This window comes from Triticum aestivum, chromosome 4A, assembly GCF_018294505.1.
Source record: "Triticum aestivum cultivar Chinese Spring chromosome 4A, IWGSC CS RefSeq v2.1, whole genome shotgun sequence".
In the NCBI taxonomy this organism is placed as follows: domain Eukaryota; kingdom Viridiplantae; phylum Streptophyta; class Magnoliopsida; order Poales; family Poaceae; genus Triticum; species Triticum aestivum.
In genome coordinates, this window is record NC_057803.1 from 113246217 (window position 1) to 113264000 (window position 17784).

Consider the following 17784-nt stretch of genomic DNA (forward strand, 5'->3'; position numbering starts at 1 on the left):
TTTGACACTAGTGTAGTGTCAAAAATGCTCTTATGTTATGGGATGGAGGGAGTAGCTATTTGTGTTTCTGTTTCAAGTTCTGGCCGAGTGATTATGTTTCGGACCCTGTTTCCTCTCAATTATTTCTCGCCTAAATCTTCGTTGTCTGTCTTGAGTATGCAAATTGTTCATAGGCACATTTCTTTCTGGCATCCTTGGTCACGGAAGAAATGCACTTTGAAACTTTATCTGTTCTAGCGAAAGCCCTTCAACCTTTCGGTATCCCGCTGTTGCCCCAAGAATTTCACGGGAAATAGTTGCCACGGCCCCCACGACCTTCACGATCTCAATCGTGCCCATTGAATGTGGAGTGTCCAACTACCACGAGCCATCAATTTCTCTTGGGTGGTTGGGTGTTTTTTCTATAAATAACCACATCATCTTCCTTATGTTCACACACGAACACGTCACCGTGTACCCTCGACACCGGGATGATGCACCGCAGCTCACGTCGAAGGAGACCCGCCGGAAACGCGGTACGCAAGACAATCCGGTGGGCGCTTTTGTAGACCCGAAACCCCACACGTCCGGGAGGGACCCCGTCAGGGCGCGCGGCGGCTATGGGCTGCCCTAGGTCGGCCTGACCGCCCCTAGGGCCTCGAGGTTCGCCGCCCTGCAATAAAGAAGAACGAACGAAGAACGAGGAAGAAGAAGAACAAGGGATAGGATAAAAAATAAAAAGTGATAGATGATTTGTTCGATTGTGTGTTGTTCAATCGGCCGTCACCCCTTAGGTATATAAGAGGCGGCTGGACTTCCCATGCAAGGAAAATGTTTGGATTCACGTCCAAAACCCTAGTCAAATTCGGATTGGTTTTGTCCGAACTTTCCAAAACTGTTCGGTCTAAAATTGGCTGCACCTTGCGGGTCTTTTTTGAGGTCGTAAACAACCTTGGATGGAAACGAGCCCAAAAGCAATCTTGACCGTTTCGATGAGACGAACAACTTTCATGTTGAACGTTTTTTAATCAGAAGTCATCTTGAGGGTCAAATCACTCACACAAAACAGCTAATTATTCACACAACTCATCAGATATACCCACATATGTGTCTGGTTCCGGGCATCATTTTTTGCTCACTGGAGGGTCGCGCTGTACGGGCTCTAACTTTTGCATACAACCTCGGATTGGGACGATCTTTATATCAAAATCGATCATTTCGACGAGACGCACGACTTTCATGTTGAACTTTCTCAATTTGAAGCCATCTTAATGGGGTTTCTAGCCATTCTTTAATCTGGTGTCGACATGAGCATCTCTAAACTTGTCATAACTTTTGCATCCGAGCTCCGTTTTAGACCATCTTCATATTCATCTTGATCTTCTCGAAGAGAGCCATCTCATGGGGACTTTCAATAGTAAGTTTGCATTAATCTTGACACAGCTTCAAGCCACACTTTATAATCGTGCCACTTTTGAGCGTCAACACATGCCCCCTGTTTTTCGGCTAAGCTAGTTTGCCGAAAAATAACTTGTACCAAGTTTGTTCTAAGGACGATGTCAACACTCCAACGACCATTTATATGTTCTTAGGACGATAAGTATATATCGGCCATGTCTTGTGTGAACTTTTTGATGCAGACTTGGGTGAAACCTTCTCAGCTTCATTAACAATCCGGTGATAAAGTTCCATAGATATGTATCTCAAGGTCATTCTCCGAACCATATTATTCACCCTTTTGCTTGGATTTTGTAGATAATCAACAATAAACTTTCTCCAATCCTTACTTTCACCTGCATAAAAAATTCATTACTGGTCGAAGCTGTGGACTTTGGTTCGGCCTTACCTATGTTGACGAGACTAAGCATAAACTATTGAGAGAAATGCAATACATCATGATTAACATAGTAGCCGGATGTTTGCTGTGCCAATTCTTTCGAATTATCATGTCTAAATATATGAACAATTTTAAAGCAAACCAAGGTAAATTTTGCATCTAGACATACCCCAAGATAAGCTATAAGTGATTCGTCAAAACATTGATAACCCTTAGATATTTGTTGCACTACTCATAACGAATCACCGAAAGCCTCAATATAGTATAGCACCTATAACAAGTAAAAAGATTCAATCCGAATAACAATGCATATTCGGCTTTTATTAATCATGCATAAAAATATTCTAAGCGACATGAGGCTTCAAAAAATAGTGCCATAAGGAGATATATAAACAACACCAACACTTTGGCCATTGCTACGAATTGAACCATCAAAACATAATCTCCATAGTACTAGAGAGACAAGACTAACATCAATATTATGCATGTCATTAATCCGATGTTCAGTAATAAAATCAGTTATGATTTGGCCTCTTACAGATCTCAAAGATACATAAGCCAAATCATATCCAAACAAAGTATAAGCCCACTAGCCAATTCTACAACTATGAATTGGCCTATGCAGCATATATTCAATGACATCGGTCATGATGTCTCAACTCCATTCAATCATAATATAGGCATACATATAAATTTCCATGAGCACGTACCTTATCTCGCTCTCCAATTGAACTAAGGACGATGTTAGAGTATGACACCGGCCATGCATTGACATAATCTTAGGACGATAGATAAATATCGACCATGTAAACTTCATTCAAAGCATATATATCCGAAATAAACAAATGAAATGACAAATCAAGTATTTCAGCCCTTTGGATCAGCAATAAACTTGTAGCTAATCAAATATATAGTGATTTGGCAATACCCTTTCATGATGTAAGAAATTATATTGCATCCATGGATTAAAATAAGCCCATTGAGGGTTACCAATCATACCTGATGACGAATTCCATGGCATAAGCGTTAATGGCATAGTTGAAGAATATGGATAATGTGTAGACTGAAGATGTTGAAACCTTCGGCTTGGTCCTTCATAGTTTTCACTCTTTTCCTTCTTCACCTTCGCCGCACTTCTTGTAATGGAAGCTTGCACATAATTATTATTTTGAGTACTTCCTTTGGGAACCCATGCCATGTTTCTTTCTTCAAGTTCTTGTGCACTAAGCTTTTGTAACTCCTTCTTTTGCCAATACGATAAGCCGAGTGAGCACCTCAACTGTGATTTTGTTTCAACTAATGGCAACTCTTTTTGGGCCTTGTGCACCCTCAATTTCTTTTCTTCAGATTTGGCACTGTGATTTTTATCAATTGATTGCTTCACTTCTTTGCCTTTTGTAGCCAATGTCAACACTTTAATTGGCTCTTTGTTATTTGAGATCAAATCTGAAGTAGCACACTTACGACCATCTCTTTTCACGCGGTAAAGTTACTTTACCACCTCTTTCTTCTTCCTTGAGCTCTGAACCGATTCATTATGATTGAAACGGTCTTTAACATGTGATTGTTCAAATGTTGATCTTCTCGGAGCTGCATAATATTGGTGAGATGGTCTAAAACAAGATGGAGAATGTGCCCTTGTATCATGCCTGTTCCATGATATGGATCTATATGAGCATAGGGAGGCATCCACGACATTGGCATTGGCAATCCAAAATAAGGATATGAACATGTTACATTAAAATTGTCTTCTTGCCAATACCGATCCTTGGATTTGCGCCTAGGGGGTGATCTTGATGCTTTTGCATTACTCGACCGATAAGCACCATTCTCTTCACTTTTCTTTTGATATTTATCTAAACCATGCAAAACTGACCTTGGATTTCTTATGCTTGTGCTTATTGCAGCCTTTATCTCCTTTGGTTTTGCTTGCATCGATCTTTGGATTGCTTTGTTCCCCCCAGTCCTTGGCGTCTTCATTGTATCTTCGATAGAACTCATGCCTTCAAGAATATTTTTATTGTGCTCTTGAACAACTTCTTTACTTGAAAACTTGATCCCATCACCTGCAGTTTTTACCTTCTCATCTTTAAAGGAATCGTCTTGAAGCAGCCAACTCAAAAACTTTTTTCCATTACGACCAATCAGAATAGACTGGTCATTGACGAAGCTATGTACCTAGGGTAGGGTCATGGATCTGTCCAAGATACCCTCCCCAAGGGAACCTCTAAAAGAACCAGAAGCAGTCGAAGAAAAATCATCATCCACTCGACCATAAAGCTATGTTCCACTCGACAGTCTTGAAGACACTCGATGATACAAGAAACCACTCGGAGTGTAGAAGGCCTAACGTCACTCAAGATGGCAACGACCAGTCGTTCACTCTGTCACCTTAAAGATCATTTATATTTCTTTATTACTAGTGTTACCAGTAACGCCCTGCCTTAATGTACATTGAACCCTTTGTAACGTGGGCTGGCTGGGGTCCTGGCGCACTCTATATAAGCCGCCCCCTCCTCTGGGACAAGGGTTCGCACCCCCTGTAACTCACACGCATATATCCAGTCGACCGCCTCCGGGCTCCGAGACGTAGGGCTGTTACTTCCTCCGAGAAGGGCCTGAACTCGTAAAACTCGCGTGTACAACTCCTCCATAGCTAGGATCTTGCCTCTACATACCTACCCCCCATTCTACTGTCAGACTTAGAACCACGACAGTTGGCGCCCACCGTGGGGCAGGTGTCTTAGCGACTTTTTGGAGAAGTTGCAATTTTTCCGATCCCCTTCATCATGGTTTCAGGCGGAGGTTTGGCTGAGGGCCGCGAGATCCATCTCGGCGCGCTCGTGTTTGTCGCCGATGACTCCGCTTGGCTTCAGGAGGCTCCACTCGACGTCGACGCACTCCCCGTCCGCGGGGCAACGCACTTTCGCGCGTGCGTCCGTGGCGTCCTCCTGCGGCAGCCGTCGACCCAGTATCGATCGGCTCCTATGGCTTCCCCCCTCCCTGCGGCCCGCCGGAGCAAACGTTCCGGTCGATCGAGGCTTCAGCGGTGGGTGAAGCATGCGGTGGCTCGCCAGTCGGCCACCCCTCAAGTCGCGGCAATCGAGCCCGACGAAACCCTCTATGGCCTGTTCGATCTGTCGACTGGCTCCGTAGAGACTGCATCCGAGTGCGATAGCAGCGACCCCGCGGCAGAAGTTTTGATGGTCAATGGACCGCGCAGTCCTCCTGGCTTCACCCGTGAAGACGGAGGTGATGGGGGTAGCGAATCCGTCGCGTATTCATGAAGAGTACCGCCCCGAACCCCTCTCCTCGCAGCGGAGAGAAGAACTTCACCGTCGGAACATGGATGCACTTCACACTCCTATCGTTGGAGAAACCCCTGAGGCCCAGGCCTTGGAGGAGGCGCGCCTGGCCAACTTGGCTGAGCGCACTCGACTGGAGAATCTCCAGCGCGCACTCGACGAGCGTGCTCGACAGCGTGCTCCTGAATCCAGTCGACGTCAACTCTTTCCGCCTCCGACTCAGGTATACTGAACTCCGATCCAGAATCTCGCAGCTGCAGCCCGGATAGCAGAGTCGATCCAACCTTCCCAGTCAGAAGCTGGTCGAGGTATGGTGCAGATCCGAGCTTTGCTCCGTGCGGCAGGAGAGCAGAATACAGCAGTATCTCAGTCGCAGAATAGGATCCATAGAGGTCCGTGGTTGCAGACACAGTTCAGTCGGCTCACAGCCCAAGATCGCCCCCGAGGCGTGAGGGACGTGGAGACCGACGAGATCAGTATAGAAACCGTGAGCAGTATGATCACCGAGTCGATCGCGATGATCGTCGTCGAGTGCCCACACCTCCCCCAAGGAGTGGGTCGTACGTGCCTCGGCAACATGATGACAGACGCCCTCACAGTATGGGGCGAGGGATTCCAGTCGACCCCAGAGAGCCGGGCTTTGATGCGAGATCTATTCTCGTTCAGGGCTTGGTCGACAGAAACAGAGCTCACCGAGAGGGTCGTGACAGAGATATACCAACCAGCAGCAGGGTGCATGTCTCAGGTCCGGAGTGCTTCAGCAGAGCCATCAGGGCCGCAGTGATTCCGCCCAACTTCAGGTTGGCGACTTGAGTCAGTAAGTTCACTGGTGAGTCCAAGCCTGATACTTGGCTTGAAGACTACCGAGTGGCTGTCCAGATTGGTGGCGGCAATGATGAAGTGGCCATGAAACACCTTCCTCTGATGCTGGAGGGCTCGGCTAGAGCATGGCTGAATCAGTTAGCACCAAGCAGTATTTATACTTGGGAAGATCTTGCCCGAGTATTTGTCAGAACATTCGAAGGTACTTGCAAACGGCCGGCAGGGCTGACCGAATTACAGTGTTGCATGCAGAAACCGAATGAGTCTTTGAGGGATTATATCCAGAGATGGATCACATTGCATCACACGGTGGAGAATGTGTCTGATCATCAAGCAATGTGTGGCTTTAAAGAAGGCGTCAAGTATCGGGAGTTGAATATGAAGTTCGGTCGGATAGGAGATATGACTCTGACTCAGATGATGGAAATTGCCACCAAGTATGCCAACGGTGAAGAAGAAGACCGACTCCGGAGTGGCAAGCACAAAATAGTCGCCCATGAAACCGGAGGAGGAAACTCCAGTCGGAAACAGAAGCGCAAGGCCGAGCCAGCCGCTCCTGGTGAAGCCTTAGCTGTGATTCAAGGAAAGTTCAAGGGGAAGCCCAAGGGGCCGTGGAACCCCAAGAAAGTAAAAGATCAAGATGGAAATGATGTGCTGGATTTGCCATGCCACATCCACACCAAAAAAGATGAAGAGGGTAATTTCATTTACCCGAAGCATACCACTCGACAGTGTCGACTCCTAATCCAACAGTTCCGAGAGAAACATCCCAAGGAAAAGGAGAAGGAAGCATACAAGGTTGAGGATGAGGAAGAGGATGATGATGGTTATCCCCACATGAATTCCACCTTGATGATTTTCGCTGACGTTGAGAGTAAAAGTCGATTGAAAGTCATCAACAAAGAAGTGAACATGGTCGCTCCGGTGACACTCAGTTATTTGAAGTGGTCCCAGACTGCCATTACATTCGACCAGTCCGATCACCCAGCGCACATAGCCACCCCTGGGAGGCAAGCGCTGGTGGTCGACCCAGTAGTCGAAGGCACCCAACTGACAAAGGTTCTGATGGATGGTGGCAGTGGCCTGAATATACTGTATGCACAGATGTTGAAAGGAATGGGCATTCTGATGTCCAGACTCAGTGAGAGTAATATGAGTTTCCATGGGGTCATTCCAGGCAAGAAGGCTACATCACTCGGCCAGATTGCTCTCGGCGTGGTTTTTGGTGATTCCAAGAATTGCCGCAAAGAAAAGTTGACATTTGAAGTTGTGGATTTTCAGAGTGCCTATCATGCTATTCTGGGCAGGCCAGCTTATGCACGTTTTATGGCTCGACCATGTTACGTGTACCTCAAATTGAAGATGCCTGGTCCCAAAGGGGTGATCACTATCGCTGGTAATCAGAAGAAGGCAGAAGAGTGCTTCTAGAAGGGTTCAAAGATCGCCGATGCACAGATGGCCGTAGTAGAATTGCAAGAATATCAAAAAAATGCAGATCCGAGTGATTTGTTGCGAGCCAAGAAGCCCGCCACAGATTCAGCATTCCAGTCGTCTGGCGAGACAAAGTCGATTCACATTCACCCGACAGACCCCAATGCTACTCTGACTCACATTTCAACCACACTCGACTCCAAATAGGAAGAAGCGCTCATCCAATTCCTCCGTGAGAACTGGGACATCTTTGCATGGAAACCTTCGGACATGCCAGGTGTTCCCAGGGGACTGGCTGAGCATCGTTTGCGAGTCGACCCAAAAGTGAAACCAGTCAAAGAACATCTTCGACGGTCCATCGTACAGAAGAGGAAGGCAATTGGTGAAGAGGTGGCTCGGCTTTTGACAGCTGAGTTTATCCGTGAGATTTACCACTCCGAGTGGTTAGCTAATGTTGTCATGGTCCCAAAGAAGGACGACTCACTTCGCATGTGCATTGACTTCAAGCATATAAATCAGGCCTGCCCGAAGGACCACTTTCCTCTCCCTCGCATCGACCAAATAGTCGACTCGACTGCGGGGTGCGAGCATTTGTCCTTTTGGACGCCTACTCCGGGTACCACCAGATCCGTCTGTACGAACCCGACGAGATAAAAACAGCTTTCATCACCCCATTTGGATGCTTCTGTTATGTCACTATGCCGTTCGGCTTGAAGAACGCTAGAGCCACATTCATGCGGATGATTCAGAAGTGTCTGCTCACTCAGATCAGCCGAAATGTGGAAGCATACATGGATGACATTGTGGTCAAGTCACGTAAAGGTTCCGACCTACTGGCTGACCTTGCTGAAATCTTTGCCAACCTCAGAAGGTATGATATCAAGCTTAATCCATCAAAGTGCACGTTTGGAGTTCCAGGCGGAAAATTACTCGGTTTTCTCGTTTCCAAACGAGGGATCGATGCTAAGCCAGAGAAAGTGGGTGCGATAATCCAGATGAAACGCCCTGTGCGTGTGCACGATGTCCAGAGGCTTACTGGTTGTTTGGCCGCCCTAAGTCGATTCATTTCTCGCCTCGGTGAAAAGGCATTGCCTCTTTACCAACTGATGAAGAAATCAGGTAAGTTCGAGTGGACTCCTGAAGCTGATGCAGCATTTGCAGAGCTAAAAGCCCTGCTTCCCACCCAGCTGGTGCTTGCTGCCCCAATCAGCAAAGAGCCTTTACTGCTTTATATAGCAGCCACTGGATAAGTCATCAGTACAGTACTTACGGTCGAGCAGGAAGAAGAGGGAAAAGCCTATAAAGTTCAGCGCCCAGTTTATTATATTTCTGAAGTTCTGACTCCGTCAAAGCAGAGATATCCGCACTATCAGAAGCTCGTTTATGGGATTTACATGACCACGAAGAAGGTTGCACACTATTTCTCTGATCACTCTGTTACAGTCGTCAGCGACGCTCCATTGTCAGAGATTCTGCACAACAGAGATGCAACTGGTCGAGTGGCAAAATGGGCGATTGAACTCCTTCCCTTAGATATCAAGTTTGAGGCAAAGAAAGCTATTAAGTCCCAAGCAATAGCAGATTTCCTCGCCGAGTGGATTGAACAACAACTGCCGACTCAAGTTCACTCGGAGCACTGGACCATGTTCTTTGATGGATCCAAAATGCTGAATGGTTCCGGTGCTGGGGTGGTTCTGGTATCCCCCCGAGGAGACAAGCTCAGATATGTCCTCCAGATTCACTTTGATTCCTCCAATAATGAAGCTGAATATGAAGCACTCCTGTATGGGTTGCGTATGGCCATCTCACTCGGTGTCCGTCGCCTCATGGTCTACGGCGACTCAGATTTGGTAGTCAATCAAGTGATGAAGGAGTGGGACGTCAGAAGCCCAGCCATGACTGGTTACTGCAACGCGGTGAGGAAGTTGGAAAAGAAGTTTGAGGGGTTAGAGCTCCATCACATACCCCGACTGAAAAATCAAGCAGCCGATGACTTGGCAAAGATAGGTTCCAAGAGAGAAGCCATTCCCAACAATGTGTTTTTGGAGCATATTCACACACCGGCAGTTCAGGAAGATCCTTTTACTGAAGAGCCCCCGCAGCCTAGGAGCACCACAGATCCGACTGAAGTCGAGGTCCCAGCCGTGGTCGACCTGATCATGGAGGTTCTGGCCATTACTCCCGACTAGACAGTGACATACATTGCGTACATCCTTAGGAAAGAACTCCCAGAGGACGAGGAAGAGGCTCGACAGATCGTCCGTCGATCCAAGGCCTTTACTGTGATAAGAGGACAACTGTTCAGGGAAAGCGTGACTGGAGTCGGTCAGAAATGCATAACGCCAGAAGAAGGTCGAATGATCCTCAACGACATCCACTCGGGGACCTGTGGTCACCATGCGTCCTCGCGGGCCATCATGGCTAAAGCATACCGAGCCGGATTCTATTGGCCACGAGCAAATGAAATGGCGAAAGATATAGTCGACAGATGTGAAGGCTGCCAGTTTTACTCTGACATGTCTCACAAGCCAGTGTCAGCCCTGAAGACCATTCCACTCGTTTGGCCCTTTGCTGTTTGGGGATTGGATATGGTTGGACCACTGAGAACTGGTAGGAGCGGATTCACTCATGTGCTCGTAGCAGTCGACAAGTTTACCAAATGGATCGAAGCTAAACCTATCAAGAACCTTGAAGCCAGCACCGCTGTCAGTTTTATCAGAGAATTGACATTCAGATATGGAGTTCCACACAGCATCATCACGGACAACGGGTCGAACTTCGATTCTGATGAGTTTAGAGCTTTCTGCACTTCTCAAGGCACACAAGTCGACTATGCTTCAGTCGCTCACCCGCAGTCGAACGGACAAGCAGAAAGAGCCAATGGCCTAATTCTCAAAGGATTGAAACCCCGACTGATGCGTGATCTCAAACACGCAGCAGGCGCTTGGGTCGATGAACTTCCGTCAGTTCTGTGGGGTTTGAGGACAACTCCCAATCGGTCGACTGGACGAACTCCTTTCTTCTTGGTCTATGGAGCCGAAGTTGTTCTGCTAAGTGACCTGCTCCACAATGCACCCCAAGTCGAGCTCTTCTCCGAAGAAGAAGCAGAGCAGGCCCGGCAGGATTCAGTCGATCTCTTAGAGGAGGAAAGAGAGATGGCCTTGATCCGGTCGACCATTTATCAGCAAGACTTGCGTCGATTCCACGCCAGAACGTGAGGGGTCGAACCTTTCAAGAGGGAGACCTGGTTCTTCGAGTGGATCAACAGAAACCACACAAGCTCGCCCCGCTTGGGAAGGCCCCTTCATCATCACCAAAGTTCTCCACAATGGAGCATACCATCTTTACAGTGTTGAGCATCAGAAGGACGAGCCACGGGCTGGAACGCGGAGCTGCTTCCGCCCCTTTTATACTTAAGCACTCGTTCGAATAAAATGTAATAAGAAGTACCTTTGTAATTTGTCCGTCTAAGAAAAGAGCTTTTCAGTCTTCTCGCACGATTGTTGTTGTTTTTATTTACCTCCAAAATCCCCCAGTGGGTAGGCTTAGTCGCGAATCTGTTTCGCCTAAGTTCGAAAGAAAATCCTACCGAGTGATGAGCAAGCCTCTCACTCGGAGGCTTAGCCGCGAATCCATTTCGCCTAAGCTCGAAAGAAATCCTACCAGTGGTGAGCGATCCTCCCACTCAGGGGCTTAGCTGCAGTCCAGCACTCGCCTAAGTTCTCCCGCTCGGAGGCTTAGCTGCAGTCCAGTACTCGCCTAAGTTTATAAAATCCTACCGAGTGGTGAGCAATCCTCCCACTCGGGGGCTTAGCTGCAGTCCGGCACTCGCCTAAGTTCTCCCACTCGGAGGCTTAGCTGTAGTCCAGTACTCGCCTAAGTTTGTAAAATCCTACCGAGTGGTGAGCGATCCTCCCACTCGGGGGCTTAGCTGCAGTCCGGCACTCGCCTAAGTTCTCCCACTCGAAGTCTTAGCTGCAGTCCAGTACTCGCCTAAGTTTGTAAAATCCTACCGAGTGGTGAGTGATCCTCCCACTCGGGGGCTTAGCTGTAGTCCGGCGCTCGCCTAAGTTCTCCCACTCGCAGGCTTAGCTGCAGTCCAGTACTCACCTAAGTTTGTAAAATCCTACCGAGTGGTGAGCAATACTCCCACTCGAGGGCTTAGCTGCGGTCCAGTACTCGCCTAAGTTTGTAAAATCCTATCGAGTGGTGAGAAATCCTCCCACTCGGGGGCTTAGCTGCAGTCCGGCACTCGCCTAAGTTCTCCCACTCGGAGGCTTAGCTGCAGTCCAGTACTTGCCTAAGTTTGTAAAATCCTACCGAGTGGTGAGAAATCCTCCCACTCGGGGCTTAGCTGCAGTCCAACACTCGCCTAAGTTCTCCCACTCAGAGGCTTAGCTGCAGTCCAGTACTCACCTAAGTTTGTAAAATCCTACCGAGTGGTGAGCAATCCTCCCACTCAGGGGCTTAGCTGCAGTCCGGCACTCGCCTAAGTTCTCCCACTCGGAGGCTTAGCTGCAGTCCAATACTCGCCTAAGTTTGTAAAATCCTACCGAGTGGTGAGCAATCCTCCCACTCGGGGGCTTAGCTGTAGTCCGACACTCGCCTAAGTTCTCCCACTCGGAGGCTTAGCTACAGTCCAGTACTCGCCTAAGTTTGTAAAATCCTACCGAGTGGTGAGCAATCCTCCCACTTGGGGGCTTAGCTGCAGTCCGGCACTCGCCTAAGTTCTCCCACTCGGAGGCTTAGCTGCAGTCCAGTACTCGCCTAAGTTTGTAAAATCCTACCGAGTGGTGAGCAATCCTCCCACTCGGGGGCTTAGCTGCAGTCCGACACTCGCCTAAGTTCTTGCACTCGGGGGCTTAGCTGCAGTCCAGTACTCGCCTAAGTTTGTAAAATCCTACCGAGTGGTGAGCAATCCTCCCACTCGGGGGCTTAGCTGCAGTCCAGTACTTGCCTAAGTATGAAAAATCCTACCAAGTGGAGAGCAACCCTCCCACTTGGGGGCTTAGCTGCAGTCCGGTACTCGCCTAAGTTCGAAACACACCCCCATCCGCAAGGACGACGAGGCGCGGGTCGACTGCAACCTTCTTGTTCGGAGCTATGCCACAAGTACAATGTGTGCTCCATCCCTATCCGCAAGGACGACGAGGTGCAGGCCGGTTGCAACCTTCTCCTTCGAAGCTACGCCACAAGTACAATGTGCGCTCCATCTCTATCCGCAAGGACGAGGAGGTGCACGTCAACTGCAACCTTCTCCTTCGGAGCTACACCACAAGTACAATGTGCGCTCCATCTCTATCCGCAAGGATGACGAGGTGCAGGTCGACTGCAACCTTCTCCTTTGGGGCTACGCCACAAGTACAATGTGCGCTCCATCCCTATCCGCAAGGACGATGAAGCGCAGGTCGACTGGAGTCACCACCTCAGAGCTACATCTCCAGCGCAAAGATTATTCCGAGCAAAGAACAAAGTCCACTTGAAGGAAAACTGCAAGCATATTCGGAAATAAACCAAATTCAGATAAATCCTAAAGTTCCAAGCAGCAAATCAAAAGTATTCGAGCACCAAGCTCGAAGGAGTTTAACGGTTACAGCAATCACTCGGCATTCCGAGGCAAATTTAAGGCAGATTCAAGTCTCATAAGTTTGTTTACTCGGCAGGAGGAGGGCTGGCAGGCTCAACGAATTTGTCCAAGTCGATCCCATCCGCGATCCGAGTGGCAGCAGCGATAAAAGTCTCCATGAAGGACTGGAAGTCATGCCTTTTGGTGTTAGCGACCTTGATCGCCGCCAGCTTGTCTTCACGAGCTTCCTTGCAGTGGACTCGCACCAAGGACAACGCCACATCAGCACCACACCGGGCGGAGGACTTCTTCCATTCTTGCACTCGGTCAGGGATCTCGTTGAGTCGAGCCATCAGGGATTCCAGGTCATTTTGAAGCATCGCCCTTGGCCAGAGTAATGAGTCGACTCGTGAGACTGCCTCCTTCAGACGCGCGAGGTAGCTTGTGACACCGGCGACACGAGACTCTAGTCGGAGCACGTTCATTGCAGTTTCGTCGCAAACTGGAGAAGCGATAGGGTCTAGACTCGTCTCGACCCTTCCAGTTTCCTCGTCAAAGTCTTGGCAAAATTCTGCAGTCAAAAAATTAGCGAGTTGACCGGACAAGATTCATTTGCAAATGTCAACACAGTCGGTTTAAAAGGAGTACCTTCCAGTATGAGATAGAGCTTCTTGGCAAGAGTCCTCAGATAAGCTTCTATGTCGTTCCTCTTGTGGACAGCAGACTCCAGTTTTTCATTCAAGACAAGTTTGTCTTTCTTCAGACGAGTCACTTCTCGGTTAGATTCATTGAGGCAGGACTTCAGCTTGTTCACCTCCCCTTCCAGCGCTCCGACTGAAGCCAACTTCTGGTCTGCAAGGGCAGTTTTATCTTGGGCTTCCTTCTGCGCAGCGGCGAGGTCCGAGTCCTTCTTCTCTAGAGCCAACTTCATTTTCTCTGCAAAAGAAGCAATCGGATCAGACAAGAGTTCGAAGAAATGTTTTAAAAAGATAGTCGACAGGCAGTTACCTTCCATACCAGCAGCTTCATCTTGAGCTTTCTTCAGATTCCGCTGGGCCAATTCCAAGTCGAGGTTGAGTTGCCTCTTCTTCTCCTCAAGTTCAACAAACTTGGAAATGAGAGTACAAGACTTCTATAGAAGGCAAAAGACGTGTCAATCGACAAGATCAAAGGTTGTTTACTTCCGAGTGGATAAAACTTAAAGAGTTCACTTAGACCCCAGCCGACCGCACGCAGTCGACTGCGGTCTCGGGGACTACACCCAGCGGGTGCACTTGGTGTGCCCCCGCTGATTAAGACCCAAATCGACCGGTCTGCCCGGATCAAGTAAAAAAACTATTCAGACCCCGGCCGACTGCCAGCAGTCGACCGCGATCTCGGGGACTACACCTAGTGGGTGCACTTGACGTGCCCCCACTGGTTCAGATCCCATTCGACCGGTCCGCCCAGGTCAAGTGGATGAAAAGAAAGGAAAAAGAACTCAGACCCTAGTCGACTGCCAGCAGTCGACTACGGTCTCGGGGACTACACCCAGTGGGTGCACTTAGCGTGCCCCCACCGGTTCAGATCCTACTCGCCCAGACCGAGTGGAAGAGTGCAAATACCGAAGACAACAAAACACCCAGTGGGTGTACATATTCGACGCAAACAACAGGAGATTGTATGGAAGAAAAATATTTTAGATAGCATATCCTGACAGAACAAGGTCAGTCGAAAGTTTACGTACCTGGACATTGGCCCGGAGAGCAGCACTGGCGTCATAAGCAGCCTGGCTATTCTCGTGCACCGTCTTCATCCGCTCCATCATCACGTTAGCCTGACGGATGGCTTCCGCAGCCGCATCCAACTGGTTTTCCGGGACAGGGTAGCTGGTGAAGAAGAGGGCAGACGACCCAGATGCAGCAGCTTGGACCTCCGAGGCGTGAGGTGGGACGACGGAAGGAATCACCGGTACAGTCGACGGTGCGGGGCGCTCACTCGACAAGGGTACAACAAAAGTTACAGAGGCCCCGCCCGCGTCTTCAGATTGGCGGACGGTTGGTGTTGTCATTGGTCCCTGCTGAGACGCCTTGCCAGCTGCTACCTTTTTGCTCTTTTTGGGCTTAGGAGCCACATCTTCATCGTCGTCTGGGAGATCAATGACGTTGGGTGGAGCTGCAGGGAAGATCAGTCGACCCCAAATGAACCACTCGAATTCAATCGACCAAGTAATCAAGAACAAGATCATAAGAGTTTTTACCTGGGTTGGAGGTAACCGCGTCTTCCATCTCCTCGTCTCGGTACTGGTAGGAAGAGGTTCCTGATGTAGCAGCACTGCAAACGTCCGCACTCAGTCGATCACGTTCTGTTGCTTGAGTCAACAAAAAGAACAGGTCAGATGATTACTCGGAGAGGGTGGAGACGGCCACTTTGATCCCGGTAAAGCCTTTGGCGGTTTGGAGGAGGTGGCCTTCAGTGCTTTTGGCGCTGGAGGCGGCACGACCTTGAGCTACTTTGGGGCCTTCTCTATCAGCACTGGGGAAGACGTCCGGGGGCGCTTCGAAGATTGCCCAGTCGGCGCGGTCGCCAGGTCCGGGGTGCTCTCTGGGTCGTGAGCGTGCTTGGATCTCCTCTCCCTGCGAGGATGCGAGTCGACCTCTTCGTCATCAGTTGAGTCATCGCTCTCCTCGTCCTCCTCAGCATCTGAGTGCCACTCGCCGCTCTCACCCCTGCTCGCTCCTTCCTCGACGTCTTACCCCTGCACTCCATTGGGAATCAAGTACATATCAATGAGAGCCTGAAAAGACAACGAGGAAAAGAAATACAGTCGACCATCAACAAGGTGTCACACAGTGAATCGGGAAGATACTTGGCAAAGCAGAATCATACCTGTTCCGACTGGCGCGTGTGGTCGAATGGAATCACCCTCCTAGACCCCCGGGGATTGTCTTTGTTGCTAGTGATTCCCCTCAGCCACTTATCCAAGGTGTCTTCACTGACGTCCTCTGGGTGGATCCGAGTGGAGTCCTCGAGTCCCGAGTACATCCACATCGGATGGTCACGGGCCTGAAGCGATTGGATGCGTCGACTGAGAAAGACCTCTAGCAGGTCCATCCCAGTTACCCCATCGCGGACAAGTTGGACGACTCGCTCGACCAACACCTTGACCCGCGCCTTCTCTTCTGGGACCACCCTCAAGGAGGAGGGCTTCTCCACTCGAGCTAGAGAGAAGGGAGGAAGTCCAGTCGACTGGCCCGGGGTCGGCTGGTCCTTACAGTAAAACCAAGTCGACTATCAGCCCCGGGCCGAGTCGGGAAGGATCATCGCTAGGAAGGTACTCTTGTTCCTCATCTAGATACCAAGGCCCCCGCACATCTGGATCACGTGCGTCCTCTCATCACTCGGGTTGGCCTTCTTGACCGACTGGGAGCGACAGGTGAAGATGTGTTTGAAGAGACCCCAGTGCGTTCGACAACCCAAGAAATTTTCACACATCGACACAAAAGCAGCCAGATAGACTATGGTGTTTGGAGTGAAGTGGTGGAGTTGAGCCCCGAAGAAATTCAGAAAGCCACGAAAGAAAGGATGGGGAGGCAAAGAAAACCCGCGGTCGACGTGGGTGGCAAGGAGAACGCACTCACCCTCCCGCGGCTGCGGCTCGGTCTCGTTGCCCGGGAGCCGCGCCGATTTGTGGGGGATCAGTCCCCCCTCCACCAGATCGTCGAGGTCGTCCTGGCTGATCATCAAGCGGATCTAGTCACCCTGGATCCAGCCCGGCGGTAGGCCGGATCTTGACGACGATCCGCCCCGGCTGGTCCTCTTGCCCTTCGCCTTCGCGGTCGCCTTCTTCGCGCGCTCCAACGCCACCGTCTTCTCTTTCCGCATGGCGGCGGATCGAGTCCGAGCAAGGTTGCGACGCCGAGAGCAGAAGCGAGCGCGGCGGAGAAGTCTGAGGAAGAAGGAAGAAAATGGGAGCGCGTTGTGCAAAGACCTGGCCCGGTGCCTTTTATAAGGTCATTCCCCGAGTGACTGACTGGTAGGCCCAGACGATCTAAAGAAATCCCGCAACAGTCGCGCATGCAATACGTGGCGAAAAGGTGGCGCGAGGATCGAGGCGACCTGCCTAATCCGCCCTGATTACCACGGCCCCGCTCGTCTGGCGCGCTTCCCAAAATTCAAATCCCGCGAAATCTGCAAAGAGGAGAGAAACTTGTCAGACTGAAATCATCCTCCACATTATCATTCGGAACTCTACCGTGAAAGTTCACTCGACAAAAACTAAGAATGGACCAAGGCGACTGAAAAAGAAGTTGATGTTATCTCCTCAGTTCATTGATCCAGAGCAAGATATACTCATATCACGAAGAATGAGTCGGAAGTGTTCTCAACTCCTTCCTCACTCAAACCCTGATCCATTCGGGGGCTAATGACGAAGGTATGTACCTAGGGTAGGGTCATGGATCTGTCCAAGATACCCTCCCCAAGGGAACCTCTAAAAGAACCAGAAGCAGTCGAAGAAAAATCATCATCCACTCGACCATAAAGCTATGTTCCACTCGACAGTCTTGAAGACACTCGACGATACAAGAAACCACTCGGAGTGTAGAAGGCCTAACGTCACTCAGGATGGCAACGATCGGTCGTTCACTCTGTCACCTTAAAGATCATTTATATCTCTTTATTACTAGCGTTACCAGTAACGCCCTGCCTTAATGTACATTGAACCCTTTGTAACATGGGCTGGCTGGGGTCCTGGCGCACTCTATATAAGCCGCCCCCTCCTCCGGGACAAGGGTTCGCACCCCCTGTAACTCACATGCATATATCCAGTCGACCGCCTCTGGGCTCCTAGACGTACGGCTGTT